We start from the raw sequence: 22,742 nt of genomic DNA on the forward strand, positions 1-22,742 counted from the left end.
TGGATGCCTAATCTCAATCAACTATTTTGCAAAATGGTAAAGAGGGACACCAATCCGGGAAAGTGTGAAATGAGTGGCAGAAAACCCTTTGCCATTACTTAAAAAAAAAAAAAAAAGGCAACTGCAAGCCTATAATGAGAGGCAAGTCATGTTCATGAATACAAACATCAGTTTACTTCTGAGTTCTCAGTCTGACACCAAGAAGGAAGTTTACTACCTCTTAACAGTAGAACAACAGCAAATACAAGGATTTTTTTTTTCACGATTATAGTGATTAAGAACAGGCATCCTTTAATCCAAAGAGATGAAGTTTTCCTTTTACAACTAATTTGTCCTCTTTTCCACGTGCACAGAAAAATAACACACACAAAAAAAGAGTTTTGCATTTGAGGTAGCTTCATATACACCATGACCTCAGATCAAACATTTACTGAGAACTTAGCACCTTAGAGTCTAAACCACCTCCTCCACCTTACAATCCCGGTCACCCTGGACGCAGGAAGGCCGATTCCAACTGTGAATCAGGGTCTGGGAAGAACTTCCTAACATGTTTTGCACAGAGCAGGCTCGGTGGGTCAATTTCTCAGGGTACAACGCTCAATAGATTCTCTGAAACACAAGCACACAGGCAGCCTAGGGTCCAATGCTGCAGATGACACTTTGGCTCATATTTGCTCAAGTAACTACAGTAACTGCCCCAAACTTTCCGTGTGAAACCCACACAGGGTGGGGGGGATGGGGGAGAACCAATGAAAAACTGGGTCATTCCGTATTTGCTCTGATGAAGCACGTCCTTCGGAAAAAAAAAGGCCCGTGAAGGAGAAAAAAGGAGGAAAAGAAGACAGCACCGCATCCTCTCTGCAGAAGAGGTACGGCTCTACTAGGATCCGCACTAGGGACTAACCAGTTGGCTTTAGCTGTGTTTAGCCGCTCGGGAGTTCAATGGAACCTGCCCCCCTATAAGTCATCCCAACAAAGAAGGCCTGAGGACCAGCCACCGTCAGGCAGAGGAGGAAATGCCCTCAATTCACCTGCGACACCTGTCTGGGCTCTCGTTCTCGCTCCCGCCCTCCACCCCTGGCCCATCCGCGATCGCTCGAGACGCGACCACCGCCTCCTCTGCCGTGGCCCTGGGAACCCCAGGCCCACCTGGCCCCCACCCAGGCGACAGTGGCCCAGGCGGAGGTCCCTCGGGCCCAGGGCCCTCGCGCTCGCACGCAGGCGCCGCTCCAAAGCCCGGGCGGCGGAACGGGGAGGCCCCGTGCCTGCAGCCGCGCGTCCCCGGCGCATCCCGCGGACTCCAGGGACTCCCCGCCCCCGGCACTGCGGAGCAACCAGGCCAGCGCCGGCCCCTCTACGCCTCCCCGGCGACCCCCGCGGGCCGGCCCCTCGGAGCGCAGCCCTACCTGCACCAGAGCCGCCCGCCGGGGCGGAAGGCCCTGCGCCGCGCGCTCACCTAGCGCCGCCGCCGCTCCGGGTCAGCCGCGCCGACGCAGCTGCGTCCTGGGGCATGAAAGCGCCGGCTGCGCGGCCTGGGTGGCTTCGGCACGGCCCGGCAGGGCCGGACAGGGCAGGGCGGAGCGGGACGGGGGACTGGCTCCTGCGGCCGCCGTCGCCGCCACCACCACGGTCGCTCTGCGCCTGCGCGCGGGCGGGATCCCCAGGGGCGCAAGGGGCAAGGGCCCGGGGCGCGAAGTCGCACCCGCCTTGCGGTTCCCGGCGGTCGGCACTGCAGGGGACGGTGACCTAGGAGCTCTCTGTGGCGCGGCCGTCCCAACAGCGGCCCGCCATGTTTCAGTTCCCTTTTCTTTCTTTCTCGTCCCCGCCTTCCGCCCCTTTCCACAGAACAGCACTTTCCCTCCCTCCTACCGCTCCCACTGCGGGGGCGGGTGGAAAGGGGCGTGGGGGAGGGGTGAAGAGGGAGGAACAGTACTCTGGTCACGCCCCTGGCCCCGCCCCCGGGGCGGGCCGAGGCCCCGCGGCCCTTGCTCCCCGCCCCCACCCCTCTTCCACCGCAGCGCTGGGACCCGGGTGAGGCCTGAGTCGGAGCCTGGCCCGCCAGCCAGCAGGTTCCCCAAGTGAAGCTGGCCCAGAACCCGGGACAAAGCCAGTGCCCAGGGCACTGCTCTGCACCCTCCCTGTAGGGCTCGGACTCGACCTGCAATGTGCGTTACTGCAGGTGGCGGCCGCTCCTCTGGGTTTTCAAAGACAGAGAAAGTGACGTTGTGGTGGCTCAAGGTCACTGAGAAAAGTACGGAAAGGGATGTGAACTTTCCCAGGGTGAGAGCTGGAATTGCCACCCACGGCTTTGGGGACTCTGAGGCCCCGCTGCGCTCGCTTTTGCTACTTGTGCTGAGATTTCAGGATGGGAACTCCAAATGTGGAAATGGCTCGTTTAAATACTTGGTACCCTCCTTCCGCCCCACCCCCCAAGTATAGCCTTCTTATCTACACATACACGTTCAGAGTCGTTTCCCCGAAATGCAAATTTGGTAACATTTTTGGCGAGTTTTTAGGTATCATAATTATTCAAAAAGCAAATGGCTGGAGATAAAGTAGAACTTTTTTGCCTCCTGGCCAAAAACAAATGGTAGTGACTTCACAGATTCCACAGCAGGTCAAAATTAGAAGTGGTGTGTGTGTGTGTGTGTGTGTGTGTGTGTGTGTGTGTGTGTGTGTGTGTGTGTGTGTGTGTGTGTGTGTGTGTGTGTGTGTGTGTGTGTGTGTGTGTGTCACGTACATAATGATCATTTTCCTAAGAATTACTATCTCCTTACTCAGTCTGAATTTTTGTAAAAAGTGAGAGATCAGATCTGGCTCATAAGTGCCCTGTTGTCAGTTTATTCCTGAAGTTTATTGCATCTGTGAAAAATTTGAGCTTGGTAGTAACAGATACGATTTTCCTAACCACATTAGCAGTCTGAATTGATCCGGAAGAAATTCACAGCAGTAGAAATATGACTTGTTTGACAATAGTTTGGGGCCGTGTGCCTGTGGCTCACGCCTGCAGTCCTGGCTACTTAGGAGGCAGAGATCGGGAGGATCACAGCTCCAAGTCAGTCCTGGCAAATAATCCCCGAGACCCTATCTCGTAAACCCACATACAAAAAAATAGGACAGGTAGAGTGGCTCAAGGTGAAGACCCTGAGTTCAAGCCCCAGTACCGCAAAACAAACAATAGTTTGGAATTAGTGTGGATCCCTGAAAAACATCTTTGACATTGACAATCCAGGCAGCAGAAGTTTAAAAAATGATCTAACATTTCAAAGTTATCTTGTGGACTTCTTGTCCTTCCTCCCCAAAGTGCGAATTAAGTAATAGTTTAAAAATATTTAATTGAGGCTAGGAGTGTAACTCAGTGATAGAGTGCTTATCTAGCATGGATGAGGCCCTGGGTTTCATAACCAGTTCTGCAAAAGAAAAAACAAATTTTGTTTTTGAGATAGTGTCTTGCAATGTAGCCCAGGCTGACCTTGAACTCCCAACAATTCTTGAGGTTTCCTCACCCTACAGAGTGCTGGGATTATAGATGTGTTCATTCCCTAGGGGAGGAAAAAAGTATTAATGGGTGCATTTTATTAACCCTCAAGAATTGAGAGGTTTTCTTTCTTCCTGTACCTTTTTTAGGGAGGAGGGAGTGCCCTGACAAATGGAAAATGGAAGAAGCCAGAATCTATGTAACTTGATCAGTGTTGCTTGTCTGGAAATGTAGGATTTGAGAAATTCTATAATTTTTCTTACTATTTATAGTCCTGTACTTTTACCACAGATTTTCATTACCATTTTCTATCCAGTTTCATGGCATGAACCTGTGTGTTGTACATCTAATTTTTCATCTTTGGTAGCTGTTCTTCAGAACTGGAAGTTCTTGATTCAGGTACCAACTCAACTGCACTCATAGATGCCCAGGGCTTAACTAAGTTTACTTTGATTTTAATATGTGTTTGTCTAAAAAGCTGAAAAGGAACTGGAAAGCCCAATCATAACTACAATGTAGTTGTGATCATTATGCCATCACAGTTTCAGTTAAGTCTGTATAGATACAAGAATGCATAGGAATAGGTAGTAGGGATGTAGCTCAGTGGTAGAGCTCTTGCTTAGCCCTGGGATTGATCCCCAGCCCTAAAAAAAAAGTTTGTATGGAATCTGTGTACCCCATTGAAGAGAGAATATAAACATTCTAGCATTCTAGCAGAAGGCCCTTGCTGCTTCCTGAATCAATGGTCACTGCAGATTTCTGTGGATTTGCAATGCAAAACAGCTACATGGAAATATTGAAAATCATCTAAAATAAGTAAGCTATTTTTGGTAGCTGTAACTCATGCAGAATACCACATCATTTTCATTATTGTATTCTCTTGAGAAATTGCTAAGCAAGGTCACAAATGTTACATATATATGTTCATAGTCATGTTCTTTTCCAGGTACCCCAGATCTAGCATATATAGTAGTCTCTCAAAAAGATAATTGAGGAATAAAGATGTGGTTCAAGTGGTAGAATACCTGCCTTGCAAGCACAAAGTCCTGAGTTCAAACCCCAGTCAAACCCACCAAAAAGAAAAAAGAGAGAAAAAGCAAAATGGCAAAATGGACTGGAGATGCAACTTAGGTGCTAGAGTGCCAGCTTTGCAAGGGCAAAGCCCTGAGTTCAAACCCCAATACCACCAAAATAAATAAATAAATAAATGATGGAGGTACAGCTCAGTGGTAAAGAGCACTTACCTAGGGTATTTGAGGTTCTGGATTTGCTTCCCAGTACTCAAAAATAAATAAGTAAATAAATAAATTGGTGTACGATTGCTGTCAATCAATCTATGCTTCCCTCACTTTCTTCTTCTCCATTCGTAGACAAGGTACTTTTCCTAATCTGGCTGGGCACCAGTGGCGCTCAGCTATTTGAGAGGCAGAGATCAGGAGGATTGAGGTTCAGAGCCAGCCCAGGGCAAATAGTTAACAGAACAAAATACCCAACACAAACAACAACTGGTGGAGTGGCTCAAGTGGTAGATCATCTGTCTAGCAAGCATGAGGGTTTGAGTTCAAACCTCAGTATCACCAAAGGCAAAAAAAAAAAACAACAAACTTTTCCTCATCTATAAAGTGGGTAGAATGGTATTAATAAATAAGTAAAATCAGGTGGGCCTTGATGAGTCATGCCTGTAATCCTAGCTACTCAGGAGGATCACAGTTTGAAGCCAGCCCAGGCAAATAGCTCATGAGACCCTATCTCAAAAAAACTCTTTACAAAAAAGGGCTGGCAGGGTGACTCAAGATGTATGCCCTGAGTTCAAACCCCAGTACTGAAAAAAAAAAAGAAGTAAAATCATCACACACACAAAAAGAAAACTTATTTACAGGACTGAAGGTGTGATTCAAACAGTACAGCACTTACTTCATAAGTACAAAACCCTGAATTCAAATCCTAGTCCCATAAAAAAGAAAAAACTGTTGTTTGCAATAAACTATTAAGAATTAAGTAGACAGTTCAGTGGCAATACTTAGCATGTAGTAGGCAAGCTGTAATGCTTACAATAATTCCTGCTTTTTACCAAGCATGGTGGCTCACACTTATAATCCTAGCTACTTGGGAAGTAGAGATCAGGAGGATCACAGTTCAAAGCCAGCTCTGGCAAATAGTTTTCAAGACCCTATATCGAGAAATCCCATCACAAAAACAGGACTGGTGAAGTGGTTCAAGATGTAAGCCCTGAGTTCAAGATCCAGTGCAAAAAAAAAAAAAAAAAAGAACAAACACAAAACAGGACTGGTGAAGTGGCTCAACCAGTAGAGTGCCTGCCTACCAAGTGTGAAGCCCTGAGTTCAAATTCCACTACTGCCAAAAATAATAATCTCTGCTCCCTGGTATTTATGGCTTTGGGTAGTTCTCTTCTTTTGAATGCAGGATGGATTTATTGACTGGCTTCTAACACAGAGAATATTTCAAAAGTGATGAGATGTCACTAACAGGTTACAAAGACTTCAGTCTTGGGTTGTCCCTCTCATCCTCTTGGACTGATCTCTTGCTCTTGGAAAAACCAGCTACCGTCAGTCCTGTGAATGTGGTTAGTTCTGTGTCCTTTCAAATTGAAACTTGAGATGACTGCAGCCCAGCCTCCATGTTGATTGCAGCTCTCCAACAGGCCCTCAATGCAGCCCCAAACTAAGCCATTCCAGGAGTCTTTACTCACAGAAACCACAAGATAAATGTTTCTTCTTTCAAGCTGCAAAAATTTGAGGGTGATTTGTTGCACAGCAATAGATGACTAACATCACACAGTTGTGCCTAGAAGGTAGGAAGTACTCAGTAATGGTAGCTTTTCCTTTGGTGACTATAGCTGGGTTCTTTCAGCACATGGCTTAGCATTCTATACGGCTGATCCAAGCTTGCTTTAATACTTTAATGATAGTGTTTATAACTGCAGTACAAGAAGGTATCCAGGAAAAGTGGAAAGACTGATTTTATCTGATTATTTATAGACTACCTTTGATCCAGGAGAATTTGTTAGATTGTATTTCATGTAACATTTTGGATTCCCTTCAAAACGATGCAGCAGAGGTAAAAGGGTGGGGAAAGTAATTTTGTGGTTACTGCTGCTGTTTTTTAAAAGTTTATTAAATCTAATGTAAAGTAGGGGTTTTAGAAAAAAAGATTGGATGCATGTTGAAATGGGTTGATTGTTATTTAGAGTTCTGCACTTTCTTCTTTCTTTTTTGCAGTACTGGGGTTTGAACTCAGGGCCTACAACTTGAGCCACTCCTCCAGCCCTTTTTTGTGTTGGGTATTTTCAAGAGCGAGTCTCTCGAACTATTTGCCCAGACTGGCTTCAAACCATGATCCTCCTGATCTCTGCTTCCTGAGTAGCTAGGATTACAGGCATGAGCCACTGGTGCCTGGCTGTTCTGTACTTTTTATGTCTTTTTAGAATTTTTCATAACTAAGCCATTTTAAGTATTTTGTAGACTTATAAGTTTGGTGCTGAGGAGACTGGAAACCATCTATTCTAATTAGCTCACTTGGTGAGTGGGAGAAATTAGAGCCCAGCAAAATTTACTGACCTAGGCCAACATTCTCATTTTTTGGCAACTTCATATTTAGGTATCAAAGAGATATGGCTAAATCCATAGCTTTTTATTTTTGCTAAACAGAATTACTTGGTCTAGATTTTCTAGGCTTTTGATGTAGAATCCACTTGTCGATTGGCAGGTAATTTGGTTTTAGTCTGCCACTCATCAGTTTTGGTAAACATAATTCCTGTATTTGAAGGCCAGTGCTTCACACCACAGGTGCTTTTAGCCACTGTTTAGAGAGTGTTTTAAAGACCATAAACACTGGCAAACTCTAGATCTGCTTTAATCCTGTATCTAAATGAGCCAGCAAGGCCCACTCTCCATAGAGTGTTAGCTTCCTCTCTGTGTGCGCTCCTCCCACACCTATGTGGGTCAGCACTCACCTGGGACTCTTGAATTACTCAGCACATCCTCTATGCACCTTCCTTTTCTAGTTCGACAAGACAAGAGTGGGAGAGCTGGCACAAAGCTCCTCATCTTGAGTTGGAGGACAGTAAGTACGAACAGTGTCCTAACAGGCTACGAAGAGTAGGGACAAAGGCAGGTGTGGTAGTACATGCCTGCAATCCCAGCCCTCAGGAGATAGGAAGATCTAGAATTCCAGGCCAGCCTGGAACTATTTAATGAGATCCTGCCTCAAAAAGAGAGAGGCCGGGCACCGGTGGCTCACGCCTGTAATTCTAACTACTCAAGAAGTAGAGATCAGGAGGATTTTGGTTCGAAACCAACCCTGGGCAAATAGTTCATGAGACCCTATCTCAAAAAAAAAAAAAAAACCCATAAAAAAGGGCTGGTGGAGTGGCTCAAGGTGAAGGACGTGAATTCAAACCACAGTACTGCAAAAAAAAAAAAAAAAAAGAGGAAGGAAGAGGTAGAGGGAAGAGAAGAAAGTAAAGGAAGAGGAGGACAAGGAGAAGGAAGGAAAAGGAGAAGAAAACAAAACATTTTCAGCCCTTTTTATTGTTCTACTTTGAATGTCTTCCTTACCTTTATGTGAACTCATTCATCTCAATGGTGTTAATGCTATCCATGCATTGTTCACTCCCAAATTAACTTCTCTAATTTCACATTAACCCCAAATTAACTTCTCTAACCCCAGATTTCCCTGAATGAGATTTAATTATCTAATTTCACACTTCACATGTTCAAAACAAAGCACTTCATTTCCCCTCTTGCCTGCTCTGCACCTTTTTAAGCTGCCCCATTTTAGTACCATGGTCCCTTAGTGTCCACAGGGGATTGCTTTCATGACCCCCTGTGGACACCCAAATCTGTGAATGCTCCTGCCCTTTCTATAAGCTGGTGTAATATTTGCACAGCACCTCTGCACATCCTCTCATGTGCTTTGTCAGTGCTAGGTTTTTTTGAATACCTAGTGCAATGTGAATGCTGGGTAAACAGCAGTTATACTATATTGTTCAGAGAATAATAACAAGAAAAAAAAAGTCTGCAGCTGCTCAGTATAGACACTTTATTTGTTGCTGAATATTTTCAATCTGTGGTTGATTGAAATTGTGGATGTGGAACCCATGAATATGGAGAACCAACTTACACAGTACCACCATGTGTACAAGAAAAAGAATGTATATTTTTAATACACAATGTCTTTTATTGCTTATTACTCTTGGAAGTCACATGGTGTCACTTCAGCCAGGATCTATTAAAAACAAGTCACCAAGTCCAGCCCACATCTTTCAAGGGACATTAATTTAATTAGCTTTCCTCTTTTTTTTCCCCTCATGGTTAAATGAAACCCAGGGCCTTGTACTTACTAGACAAGTGCTCTACCATGGAGCTATACCCGAAGCTCAAAAAATTGTTTTCTCCCTCACCCCCAACACCCACCGCCTCCCGCTTTTTTTTTTTTTTTTTTTTTTTGGTGGGACTGGGGTTTGAACTCAAGGCTCTGGTTATTTTGGAGATGGGGTCTCATGAACTTTTTGCTTGGGCTGGCCTTGAATGGTGATCCTCCTGATCTCAGCCTCCCAAGTAGCTAAGATTACAGGTGTGAGCTACCAGAATCCAGCCTACTTCTCTGCCCTATGGTACACTCTTCCCACTTCTCCAAACACATGACATTCTTGTCATTCCTGCACTACCAAATTATAAATTTCTATAAATGAACCCATGTTTGTTTCTGCATCAGTACATTTTCTCTGGGCTGTTTCTATGGCTGTCACATTCTCCTCTCAGCTTAGAGGCTAAAGATGTAGCTCAGTGGTAGAGCACTTGCCTAGCATTCGAGGTCCTGGGCTCCATCTCCAGCACCTGGGGTGGGAGGAGCATTAAAACTCAGTGTTGTGATCCTGCTTATCACAATGGTACTTCCATTGACATTTGCCTTCATATAGCTATAGCTCTTTTGTGTGTTATTGTTTTCTCGTTTTTTCTGTTTGGTGGTACTGGAGTTTGAACCCAAGGTCTCAGGCTTGATAGGCAGGCACTCCACCACTTGAATCTTTCTGCAGCCCATAGCTATATACACTTTGATTAAAGAATGTAAGCCTTCGAGGTGCTGGTGGCTCACGCTTGTAATCCTAGCTACTCAGGAGGTAGAAATCAGGAGGATCATGGTTGGAAGCCAGCCCCAGGCAAATACTTCTCAAGACTCTATTTCAAAAAAACCCATCACAAAACAGGACTGGAAGGGGCTCAATTGTTGGAGTGCCTAGCAAGTGTGAGGTTGAGTTCAAACCCCAGTACCACCAAAAAAAAAAAAAAAGTGAGCCCCAAAAATAAAAATAAGTGAAAAAAAGTCAACTCCCACATCTTCGTGTGTGTGTGTGAGTGTGTGTGTGTGTGTGTGTGTGTAATAAGGAACATACACAAGTGGTAACTTACCGCTTGGGCCATGCTTCCAGTTCCTGTGTCTTGCATCTTGAACCACATTGTCCATGTAAATAACTGTTCCTCTTTAGTTTTTCAGGACAGTGTGACTTTGATACACACAGGGGCAATGATGGCATAGCAGGGAAAGCCTGGGTACCAACACTCAGGAGTGCCTAGGCAACGGTGAAACAAACACTGCTCCTTACAATGTTTCTTTGCAAGCCAGAACCTGGTTCTATTCACTGGTACCCACGACAGTTAGGCAGACACAAGACACTCAGTATTTAGAAGGGAGTGTTTACCAGCAGGTGACACCTTATACTGCCTCTCCAGTTGTCCTCATAAGAATTGCACATTAGTTCGCACTTCTAAGCAACAGTGACAAGAAAACCACATGTCCTGCACCAAGCACAGGCTAACCTTCCTATGAGTGGTTCTTCATATCAACCTTCATGGTAATTACAAGCAGGTTGGACAAAGAGCCTTGTAAGAAGGCCTTTACTTGTCCCAAAGTAGAGGTAACAACTGAAGAGGCCATTTCAAGGTTTTCATCAGTTTGATGATTACAAAGTAGAGCTTACAGTGGAACAAATTCATTAATAAGATCTGCCTTTAATATCTATTTCCATCTCCATCTTCCTTACTAGCTCCTTTCTGACAGCCATTGGTGCATTTCTTTATTTTTGTCTCCTCTTTATCCAGAAAGCATTCAAGGTATCTTTAAAGTTACATACAATTAGATAAAACAAATCATGAAATAAATGAAGATATTGGGACAAAGAGTAGAGAAAATAAAGCCAAAAGTGAATTTGGTACTTCAAATAAGGGCCATGTTCAAGTGGTAAGAGTGCCTGCCTAGCAACCACAGTTCAAACCCCAGGTCTTGAGTTCAAACCCCAGGACCTCCTGCCCCACCCCCAAAATTACCTTAGATGTACCTAATTCACTTATATAAAGTTGAAAAGGAAAAATGACTTCTCTGAACTCTGCACTTCATCTAAAGAGATAACAGCTTGTATACCTGGGAAGACAGTTTTGTACCCCAGAATTGTCCCTGAAAGAATTCACTGATTTCTCTTGTGACATGTCTCTAGTTAAAAAAAAAAAAAGAATCCAGTGATTTCACAAATAGCAAAAAAGGCAGGGGCAGGGTGTTTGGTTCACACTTTAGTCTCGAAGAACGGGGGAAGGGTAGGGAATTGTATATTATCCCATATTTAACATGCCACAAAAAATTTAAATCTGGAGAGAAGATGTATCAGCAAATGCTAAAGTGTAATAATATTGGTGCCTAAAAGTTAATGGTACCTGCTTCACAGGCTTTCCTCATGTAGTAAATATGAAGCATATAGTTCATAAATGTGACATTTACAATCAAAGCCAAGATTTATGACAGCATCACTATTCTATAAATTATATTATAGGTATATTATATATCTATATTTTAGATATGTTATAGGTATGAATTATTATAAATGAATTTATTGTTGTGTTATAGTGAGGACTTCTGCTATAGTTATGGCCTAAAAAAATGGCATGGCTGGAGGCCAGTGGCTCATACCTGTAATCCTAGCTACTCAAGAAGCAGAGATCAGGAGGACTGGGGTTCCAAGCCAACCCCAGGCAAACAGTATGTGATACCCTATCTCAAAAAAAACCTATCACAAAAAAGTGCTGGTGGAGTGGCTCAAGGTAAAGGCCCTGAGTTCAAACCCCAGTACTGCAAAAAAAAAAAAAAATTGTATAGGGATTTAATGTTATATAATATCTAAGGAGTACTATAGTCTAGGTTTATTTATTTATTTTTGGTACTGGGGTTTGAACTCAAGGCCTCATGATTAGTAGGCAGGTACTCTACCACTTGAGCCACTCCTCCAGCCTTGTTTTGTGTTAGGTATTTTTGAGATAGGAACTTGGAAAGTATTTGTCCAGGACTGGCTTCGAACTGTGATCCTCCTGATCTCTGCCTCCTGAGAATCTAGGATTACAGACCTGAGCCACTGGTGCCTGGCCTAACCTCAAATTCTTTATTTTATTTATTTATTTATTTATTTTGTGGTATGGGGGTTTGAACTCAGGGCCTCATACTTGTTAGGCAGGTGTTCTTATTGCTTGAGGCACTTCCCCAGCATGGTCTCGAACTCTTGATCCTCTTCCCTCAATTTCCTGAGTGCTGGGATTACAGGCATGCACCACCATGCTCAGTTTATAATTTTTTTTTTATTTTCCTTTTGTTTTTTCCAGTGCTGTTGATTGAAACTAGGGTCTTGTGCTCTACAACTGAGCTATATTCCCATTCCTAGGATTTATTTTTTATTTTTATTTTTTTCAGTGCTGGTGATCAAATTGGGGCCTTGTGCATACTACAAAAGCACAATACCACTAAGCTACACCCATAGCCCCCAGAATTTTTTTTTTAAGCAGCAAGGTGGTTAATATTCATAAACTCAGAATCGTTGGGTAACTTCTGAAACTCCACCCTTTGTTTGCACAAAACTCAGAAGCATTTTGAAGTTTACCTTTTTAGATTCAGTTCAGGGAAGCTTTTTTTCTTTTAAATTGTGATCCTAATGTTCTTGAACTCTTTCAATTTTTTAAGCATATGAAAAATTTTTTTTTTTGGATAGGGGTTTACTTTGTAACCCAGGCTGTTCTCAAACTTGATATCCTTCTCATCCCAAGTACTGGGATCACAGGCATGTGCCACTGTACCAGCCTGCAACTCTCAAATTTCTTCAAAATGTTTTGGGGCTTACAAAACACTAAGAAACTTAAAGACAATTTCAAGAGAAAGGAATTTAGACTAGTGATAGCTTACCTGATTGTTTTTCCTCCCCTTTGGTGGTACTGGACTTTGAACTCTGGGCCTAATGCTTGCTAGCAGGTGCTCTACCACTTGAGTCACTCTACCAGTCCAACTTATCTGATTTTCTGATTATTTAAGACTTTATTCCAGCTGGGTGCCAGTGGCTCATGCGTGTAATCCTAGCTACTTGGGAGGCTGAGATCAGAAGAATGAGGTGTGAGGCCAACCTGAGCAAATAGTTCCCAAGACCCCATCTTGAAAATACCCAAAAAAAAAAGGGCTGGAGGAGTGGCTCAGGTGGTAGAGTACATAACTAGCAAGTGTGAGGCCCTGAGTTCAAACCCCAGTAGTGCTAAAAAAAAAAGTTCCAGTTGTTAACAGCACTGGTGCAGTCTGTGATCAGAAGACTTCCAAATTCTTTGTCCTGTGTGGAAGAATCCATGGCAGGGCACATGGGTGCAAATGGAACTCATTAAAAGCTAGAGAACCGAAATATGGAGGGGAGCATGGAGGGGCCCAAGTGAAGTCGGCCAACCCAGAATGCTGTTTCTGCTCTTCAGGTGCTTTAAAAACCTATGATAACCTATGGGAAGGGGGGAACCAGGAGATTCCCATCCAAGGATCAATGAGTGGGGAGGAGCATGGGTTCCCAGCCAGGTGAGGGTGGTTCCTGTGCCAAACCATGGTTAATCCAATATGTAATATTTTTCTATGAGCCCCAAACTTTCCCTAATTTTAGCCTACCTCACAATGAGTTTCAGAAATAGAAATTATATAAAGGCAAAGTTCCCATAGTTTTCGCTATTTCAGATAAACTGATCATTGACTTCATTTTAGAGTTCCCTTTTCCATTTTAGATATAGTATAATGTCCTGGAAAGAAGTAAGAATCAAGAGACCTGAATTTGCCATGCCTGGTGGCTCATTCTTATAATCTCAATACTTCAGAGGCAGAGGCAGGAAGCTTTCAAGGTTCAGGCCAGCTTGGACTACATAGCAAGTTCAAGGCCAGCCTCAGGAGGATGAGGGAAGATGATCATGAATTAAAGGCCAGCCTCAATTAACTAGGGAGACCCCGTCTTTAAGGCTGAAAAAAAAAAAATGAAAGAAGAAAGAAATATGCAGGGTAAAAAAATACGTACTCTCTCTCTCTCTCTCTTTCTTTCTGTGGTACTGTATTAAACCCAGGGCCTCCTGCATGCTAGTTATGTGTTCGACCACTGAGCTACCTCTTGTCCCTCAGAAGATTACTTTTAATATTTGTGTAAGTATCAATATGCCTAGACATATATACAAAGAAACTACCGGTAAGATTGGCGAGGTCATGGGTAATTCACTTTCCTCAATTTTCTCAACTGAGCTGGGTGTAGTGGTACATGCCTATAATCCTAGCTATGCAGGAAGCATAGGTAAGAGGATCAAGGTTGGAGGCTAGCCCTGGGCAAAAGGTGAGACCTTATCCAAGAAATAACCTAAAAGCAAAAATGGGGGGCTGGTGGAATGGCTGAAGTGGTAGAGTATCTGACAAGTAAGAGTGAGGCCCCAAGTTCAAACCCCAGAACCACCCCTCCCCTCCTCCAAAAAAGGGATTGGAGAAGTGGCTCAAGCAGTAAAATGCTTGCCTACCAGTGCAAGGTCCTGATTTAAAACCCCAGTACTGCCAAGGAAGGAAAGAAGGAAGGGAGGAAGGGAGGAAGGAAGAAAGGAAGGAAGGAAGGAAGGGAGAATGAAAAAGATTGCTCAACTGTTTTTCCAGTGAACACATGTTTGAATGGTAAGTAGGTGTAAGTTAAAAATAGCTGGCGAAGTGGCTCAAGCAGAATAGTGCCTGCCTAGTAGGCATGAGGCCCTAAGTTCAAGCCCCATTGCTACCAAAAAAGCCAAAAACCAAAAAATACTGTCTTGAGAAATTTAGCCAGGAGCTAGTGGCTCATGCCAGTAATCCTAGCTACCCTGCTGCCCATAGCTATATACACTTTGACTAAAGAATGTAAGCCTTCGAGGTGCTGGTGGCTCACACTTGTAATCCTAGCTACTCAGGAGGTAGAGATCAGGAGGATTGAGGTTTGAAGCCAGCCCAGGGAAATAGTTCTGTGAGAACCTATCATGAAAAAACCCTTCAAAGAAAAGAACTGGTGGAGTGGCTTAAGGTGTAGGCCCTGAGTTCAAGCCATAGTATTGCAAATAAATAAACAAAGGCATGATATCAGACCCTTGTTATAGGGAGACTTAAGCAGGATGATCTGAGCTCCAGGCCAGCCTGGGCTACATAGTAAGGCTGTGTCAACAAGAGGAGAGTCTATCAGAATTTGACTAAAGGAAACGAAAGCAAAGAGCAACAGCTGGACGTCTGTTGGGAAGGAAGGTTTGCTCTTTTGAAGAGAAGAACAGCAAAGGACTCCCTGTGAATACAGAGTTTATTCTGTCAGGAGAAGGATGTGTTTATGTGACTATCATCTCTTTATTCTCATGCCAAGTGGAAAGAAAACAAAGCAGGCAGAAGAAACTGATAAGAACCTTTAGCTGATTGGAAGGGGGTCAGCAGAACTAAACCTAAACTAATTCTTGAAATCATTTTGTATAGCAAGAGAACAGTCTGGATTTGATTAAGATAGAGAAAAACTTCACTGAGCTCATGTTACCAGAGGAATTTGGAGACCACATTGGCCCAAAGTGTGGGATCATCTTAGCAGGAAATCTTTTTATAAGAATTATATTCAAAGTCACTTAAAAAGAACCCTTACAATTTATCTGTGCATAAATCCAAGATGGACATATTTTGAATGTGGTAAAACTCTGGTGGTTAGTGATATATGCATTTTCAATAAACTCTTGCCTGATATAAATAGCTAAACATGATGGTTAGCAATAGCCCTCTAGGTATTTTCATATGAAGAGAAGAGGAAGGTAGAAATGTTTTAATCTGCTCTTGGTTAACCATTCCTTCTCCTGAAGTCCAGCTGTTTGAACCATGTAGCCCTCGTCAACACTAAACATCACTGATAGCTCTAAAACTTAAAGCAATAAACAATCACCAGAACCCTGAACTTGAAAACTACAGCTATAACCAAAACCAAGCCAGCAAGACACGATAAATGAGCAAGTGGCTTTTGCAAGTTCACACTATTATAGTTAGATTTTTGGCAATAGCTTGTCATAGCATGCAAATGGTAGTTCTTTTTTTTTTTTTTAAGTTCTTTTCATTTACAAATGATAGTTCTTTGTTTTATATCTACAAATGGAGACTTTTTCCAACAGCTGCATAATATTTTCTACCTACAGAGCACCTAACTGCAAACTAATTCTTAGGGATTCCTCCTGAATATAACAATTTAAACAAACCTACAGTGCACTAATTTATTTGCTTAACATTGTTTGCTCAATACTTACATTGGCTCACTTAAGGCACAACGTGCTGTGTAGTCAGTTGGCAGGGTTGGCTGTCTGATATGAACTCTGACCCAGTGGGGGTTGAGTAACCTTATCTCCTGTTAAGCCTTGTCAGATCCACTCACCTAGGTGACTATTTACATTTTTAGTCCTCTTTAGAAAAATGTACAGAAGCATTACTATTTGACACCTGTCTTCCTGTGTTCTGTTTATATTCTGAATCTTATTGGCCTTGGCCTTTTCTGCTTTAACACTGAATTAATTTGTAATCTTAGTTTTGGATTCTGGTTTTAGTTTATTTGGTTCCCCATACTTTAGATCCTACATTTAGTATGGTTTTCTATTTTTGTTCCATCTAGGACTTGTATCGAATACAAATTCCTGAATTTAACACCCCCTAAAGTCCACCCACACACCTCTTAAACTGAGATATTATTTCTCAAATCCTACAGATTAAAACCACAGGGGAAATATCAGCTCAGCTAGAAAAGCATCTTTCTTAGCCTCTTGATAAATTTCTTCTTAGGTGGAGAGTCCTCATGTAAAACCCTAAATTTAAGCCAGGTGTGGTGACATTTGTCTATACTTCCAAAAGTTCAGGAGATTGAAGTGGGAGGACTGCATATTAGAGGCCAGTCTGTGCAATTTAGCAAGACCCTGTCTCAAACAACAACAAAACCTAAATTAATTCATCCAAAAGACATTGTGCAAGTGTTATTTGTTCGTACAGGCCTCCCCCTCCACACCCCCAGGGGGCAAGAAGAACCTGCTTGACTAGCTGTCATCACTGAATTAAAAGACATTCAGTGAATTCAGTGAGGAGAAACCTGCCTGTCTTTCATTTGCTCTTCATCCCCTGATTTGCTCACCAGATACAGACACATTTGACTGCAGTTTTGACTGGAGCAGAAATAGGTTGGTAGGAGGAACTAAGGTTTCCTGATGCTGTCACCAGCACTCCAGTCCAGCTGCGTGCTTTCTGGTAGAGCACTGGACTACACGAAGTGCCAGGCACGTACACACTTAGCAAGAATTTGGCTGAATACTCATAAGATCTTTGTGTGTGTGTGTGTGTGTGTGTGTGTGTGTGGTGCTAGGAATTGAACCCAGGGCCTCATGCTTGCTGCATAAGCCTTCTACCATGTGAGCCGCATGCCCAGCTCTGAATATTCATAAAATCTAATCGTAATTATGTACGTTTGATGTAAGTTTGTTTGAATTATAAGTTTTGAAATATTAAATAATATTCATCATGTACCTGGATGTGTATAAGCTACTTAATTTTGGATTACAAATATAACACTTTCCGGGAATGCGAATGCTTTGATATAATTTGAGGAGATCTTAATCCCAAATATATGTCCCAAAAGCCTGCCACAATGTCTGAAGTTCCTACTAACTAGGAGCTCATATCTTTGTGTCTTAAATGAACTCAAGATGCACATGGTAGCTCACATCTGTAATCCCAGCTCCTCTGGAAGTATAAATAGGAGGATCTCAGTTCAGGCCTGCCCAGGCAAAAATTTGAGATCCTATCTCAACATCTAATTAAAGCAAAAAGGGCTGAGGGTGTGGCTCATGTGGTAGAACACCTGCCTAGTAAACCTGAGGCCCCGAGTTCAACCCTCAGTAACCACCCCCCCAACAATTTTTTTATTAAAAAAAAAAAGGAGTAGCTGGACATAGTGGCACATGCCTTTAACCTAGGTACTCGGGAGGCTGAGATTGGAAGAATCAAGGTTTGAGGCCAGCCTGGGCAGATAGTTCTGGAGATCCTATCTCCAAAATAACCAGACCAATATGGACTGCAGATGTGGTTTAAGTGGTAGAGTGCCTGCTTTATAACTGCTAAGCCCTGAGTTCAAACCCTACTTCCACCAAGGGAAAAAAAAAAAGAAAGTGAGAATAGCAAGATTCTAAAGCCATTATCAAGTAGTGCCTTTTTTTTTTTTTTTTTTGTAGTACTGGAGTTTAAACTCCTAACACCTTGAGCCACTCCACCAGCCCTTTTTTGTTTTGGAGGGTTTTGTTGAGACAGGGTCTCGAGAACTATTTGCTCTGGCTGGTTTCAAACCTCGATCCTCCTGTTCTCTGCCTCCTGAGTAGCTAGGATTATAGGCATGAGCCGCCGGCTCCCAGCATTTGTGCCTTATTGAATATCTATTTCTCAAACCTTTAATGTCAATGCCACCTACATCCAGCTAATGTCATATTTGTAAAGGTTTTTGTTTTTGATGGTACTAGGATTTGAACTCAGGATCTCATGCTTGCCTTACCACTTAAGTCACTCTGCCAGCCCAATTTTGTGTTGGTTATTATAGGTAGGTCTTGGCAAATAGTTGCCTCACCTGGCTTCAAACTGCCATCCTCCTGATTACTGCCTCCCAAGTAGTGAGGATTACAGGTGTAAACCACCAGCACCCCGGCTGTTTCATTTTTTTATTGTTTTTGAGGGTCAATTATATGTAAGGCACAGTGTTAGAGTTCAGCTTCTTTACTTATTGGCTAATCTCACATTATTTTTATCTATTACATACTAGGCTTAATTAGAATTAATTTATACTTATATTGACTTTTCCCAGGATTGACTGAAAGGATGAGATTATTACTTTTAGCATAAGGGTTTTTTTTTTTCTCTTTTTGGTGATAATGGGGTTTGAACTCAGGGCCTCATGCCTGCCAGGCAGACACTCTACCACCTGATCCACTCTGCCAGCCCTGTGTATTTTTGAGATAGGGTGTCAGGAACCATTTGCCCAGGCTGGCCTCCAGTCTGGATCCTCATGAGCTCTGCCTCCCATGCTGCTTAGATTACTGGTGTTAGTCACCAGCACCCAACTATTTATTTATTGTGACAGAGTCTCACTATGTAGCAGAGGCTGGTCTTGAACTTGTGATCCTCCTGCCTTAGCTTCCTGGATACTGGGATTCCAGGCATGTGCCACCATGCCCAGCCTAGCACCAAGCAATTAACTTTTAGCCCCTCTTTATTAAAATTAATGAAACTCATAGCTGCAATGGTTTGCGTCCTCAGGGGTTTTCCCCATTGCAAGCTGCAGCCAGTTTGGTTCCAGTCTCTGACGATAGTGCTCCTATGCACCCAAGTTTTAATGCATAGAAAACTGCCAGGCTCTTGTTAAAATGCAGATTTCCAATCAGTAGCCATAGTCTGAACCTGAGATTCTACAGCCTTAGTAAACTCACAGGTGTTTCTAATGCTGACAGCTCACGGACCCCACTTTGAGTACCAAGGCATTAGTACTCAAAGATACTATACCTGTTGAGAGCCCCTTAGTGAAAGCTGTTTCATCCCTTATTTTTTATTTATTTGTTTTCTTGGCAGTATTAGGACTTGAACTCAGGGCCTCAGGATTGCTAAGGCACTCTACCACTTGAGCCCCTCCTTCAGCCCATTCATTCCCTTATTTAATACAGCCTCTTCCACCTTGATAGAACCTAAGTCTGAGAGCTCCACACTCCACCCCACCCACCCCAGCTCTTCAGCTGGTTCCTCCAGGGCAGTGAGTGTTTGCTTGTTCTCCAGCTGCCTTCCCAAGGTCCTGCTTTTGTTTCTGTGCTCAGAAAGGACCTTCTTTACAAGAGTGAAGCCCTGAGTTCAAATCCCACTCCCACAAAAAAGAAAAGAATCACTTCTTGGAGGCCGGGCACTGGTGGCTCACATCTATAATCCTAGCTATTCACGAGGCAGAGATCAGGAGGATCACGGTTCAAAGCCAGTGCAGGCAAATAGTTCACAAGAGACCCTATCTCAAAAAAACACTTCACAAAAAAAGGGCTGGTAAAGTAGCTCAAGGTATAGGCTCTGAGTCCAAGCCCCAGTACTGATTGAGGGGAAAAAAAAAAAGAATCGCTTCTTGGCCTTTTGGCTAAGATCAAGTGTAGTATCTGTTCTTACTAGTTTAATATATTAAATGGATTTTTGGAGCAGGGAGATGGAATAGGAGCTTTCTCTGTCCACTCTATTGACCTGGTCTTGCGGTACCTCCAGGAATGGTGCATCCTTTGGGATTCTAAAAAAAAAAAAAAAGAAGAAAGGACCTTCTGTGCTGTTTCTCCCTGAGGCACTCCCTCCCCCACTCAAGGCTTCTCCCTTTTCCTGGGAAGCTTGGTCACCAGATCCTTTATTTATGGCCCATTAACTGCCTTTATCTAAGAGATAAGAAAGATAAATGAAACCAGCAGCCCTTTGTTCAGATCATTTCACTTTGATATGAACCGCTCTATTTTCGTCCAAAGTTTGCAGTTTATTTTATAGGTTTGAGAAAGGTGGCTAGAGACCTGGGTCTGCTTTGATCTTTGTTCTGGTTTCTTTGTTTTTTTTACCCCTTTGTAGTACCTGGGTTTCAACTAGAGCCTCTGCTTGCTAGGCAGGCACTCTATCACTTGAGCCATGTCCCCAATCCTTTTTTGTTTTAGTTATTTTTTCTGGTAGGGTTTTTTTTTTTTTTTCTCAGCTGGCCTGAACCACAAATCCTCCTACTCAAAGCTTCCCACATAGCTGGGATGACAGGCCCACCACCATGCCTAGCTTTATCCTTGAGATGGGGGTCTCAGAACTTTTTGGACAGGCTGGCCTCAAACCTCTGCCTCCAAAGTATATTGGAATTACAATTTGAGCCACCGCTCTTGTCCGTTCTGATTTCTTAAACTCTGGAGTGATTGGTAAACCTTTCAGAAGTCAGGCGTACTAGTCTTTATTTTGGCTGTCTCAATGCCACAGAACTGTAGACTTTGACAGTAGGAAGGGGCTTTCAAGTTTTAGTTCAACAACTTCATCTGACAGATAGGAAACAGGTTCATGGAGTTTCTGGACCTTGCTGAAGACTACACAATTAAGGCTATTCTGGGATGGTGAGTTCCCCAAATCTTTTAAAATGTGCTCCACAGAACTCTTTTATTATTATAAACAGGGTCTCACTATACAGCCCTGCTGTCATAGATCCTCCTGCTTCAACCTCCCGAGTGCTGAGATTACGGCTGTGTACCACCATACTCATCTCTGCACCTCTTAATATCTATCCTCTTTGCTTTAAACATCTGTTTGTAGGGTTGGCAGAGTGGCTCAAGTGGTAAGAGCATCTGCCTAGCAAGCATGAGGCCCTGAGTTCAATCCCCAGTGCCACCAAAAAAAGAAAAGAAAAAAAGTAAAAGTTGGAACTCAAACACCTGTGTATCTTGAGGAATGAGGTGACATATGCTGACTCTTTTTTTTTTGACAGTACCGGGGTTTTAACTCAGGGCCCCATGCTTGCCAGATAGGCAGTCCACCACTTGAGCCATGCCACCACCCCTATGCTGACTCTCGAGGTTTCACTTTGAGTTGCCAGGTGGATCTTCAGGCAATCAGCCAAACTTGAGCATTGAAGTCATTGTGAAGGCCAGCCTATCACTATCTCTGTTATCTAATTGGTTGCTTAGTCTTGTCAATCATACTTCAGGACCATCTCTCCAACCTGTTTCCTTCTTTTTCTCTCCATTCCTCAGGTATAGTCTTCTTGCAATAGGTTTATAGGTCTTGCTTATCGCGTCCTTATCTCTTCTCTAGCTAACTTCACTCTGCCACCAGTATTATTTATTATATCATATCTTTGTTGAAAAATCTTGAATAATTGCACTAATTATAGGATACTGTAGACTCCTTTGTGCAGTCTGGGAGACCCTTCACTTCCTGACTGCTGCTCAGCAAGTCTGCATCTGCTCCAGCCCTTTCCTGGTGCCTCCCAGTTATCTGCATTACACATCTGTTCCCTCTTCCCCTTCCTCGAATAATGTCTCTATCAACTTTCAAGATTCACCTTGGACAGATTCACTCCTGTAAACTCAGCACTGCAGAGGCTGAAGCAGGAGGATCATGAGTTCAAGGCTAGTTTGAGGTACAATAAGAAGGTCCTGTTTCTTTTATTTATTTATTTATTTTGAAGGCCCTGTTTCTTGACAGTGGCTCAAGTGGTAGAATGCCTGCTTAACAAGTGTGAGGCCTGGGTTCAAACCCCAGTACCACAAAAAAAAAAGAAAAGAAAAGAAAGCTGGGGGAGTGACTCTTGTGAAAGGCCCTGGATTCAATTCTCAGTATGGGCGGGGGGTGGGGAATCGGGGGAGACAAGTCAGGTTCTGGTGGCTCACACATGTAATCCTAGCTACTTGGGATGCTGAGATCTGGAGGATTGTGGTTCGAGGCCAGCCCAGGCAAATAGTTTGAAAGACCCTATCTCCAAAATAACCAGAAGAAAATGCACTGGAGGTGTGGCTCAAGCAATAGAATACCTGCTTCGTAAGCACAAAGCCTTGAGTTTAAAGTCCAGTACCAGAAAAGAAAAGAAAAAAGTAAAACAAACAAACAAACAAACAAAAGAGGTCTCCTGGTGCTTACCACAGGCTGTGCTCTTACATTGATTGTATAGAAAGGGGAGGCAAAGTAAACCTACCCCATATACACCTGGTCTGTATTATGAATGGGGAGATATGGGGTAGGAAAAAGAAAAAAGTAAAACTCCAGTTCTACTCCAAAAACAACAACGACAATAACAAAAATAATACTTTAGTTCTGACCAGTGATGGCCCCACAGGGACTTTATAACTTGTCTCTCTGAGTCTATAGCAGTGCCTAAGGAATAATCATTATGATGAAT

The 22,742-nt window shown here is 43.2% G+C and overlaps 1 protein-coding gene and 2 pseudogenes across 9 annotated transcripts in view; 2 read left to right on the forward strand and 1 right to left on the reverse strand.

Annotated features, from left to right (window-relative positions):
• Dennd4c (DENN domain containing 4C) overlaps nt 1-22,742 on the reverse strand; it is a 119,211-nt gene that overhangs the window by 85,644 nt on the left and 10,825 nt on the right. For 7 of the 9 annotated variants that reach the window (XM_074051736.1, XM_020182418.2, XM_074051735.1 and 4 more), the window contains exon 1: nt 1,457-1,876. The exons of 1 other annotated variant lie outside the window; for it this stretch is intronic. The gene's annotated coding sequence lies outside the window, so the exon portion shown is untranslated. Of the gene's footprint in view, nt 1-1,406; nt 1,877-22,742 lie in introns of those variants that run through there. One more of the 9 variants, XM_020182417.2, reaches the window with a different exon arrangement.
• On the forward strand, nt 19,960-20,117 carry LOC141415865 (U2 spliceosomal RNA; annotated as a pseudogene).
• LOC141416008 (small nucleolar RNA SNORA51) lies at nt 22,467-22,579 on the forward strand (annotated as a pseudogene).

The sequence above is a fragment of the Castor canadensis genome, chromosome 13 (genome assembly GCF_047511655.1).
Source record: "Castor canadensis chromosome 13, mCasCan1.hap1v2, whole genome shotgun sequence".
NCBI lineage: Eukaryota > Metazoa > Chordata > Mammalia > Rodentia > Castoridae > Castor > Castor canadensis.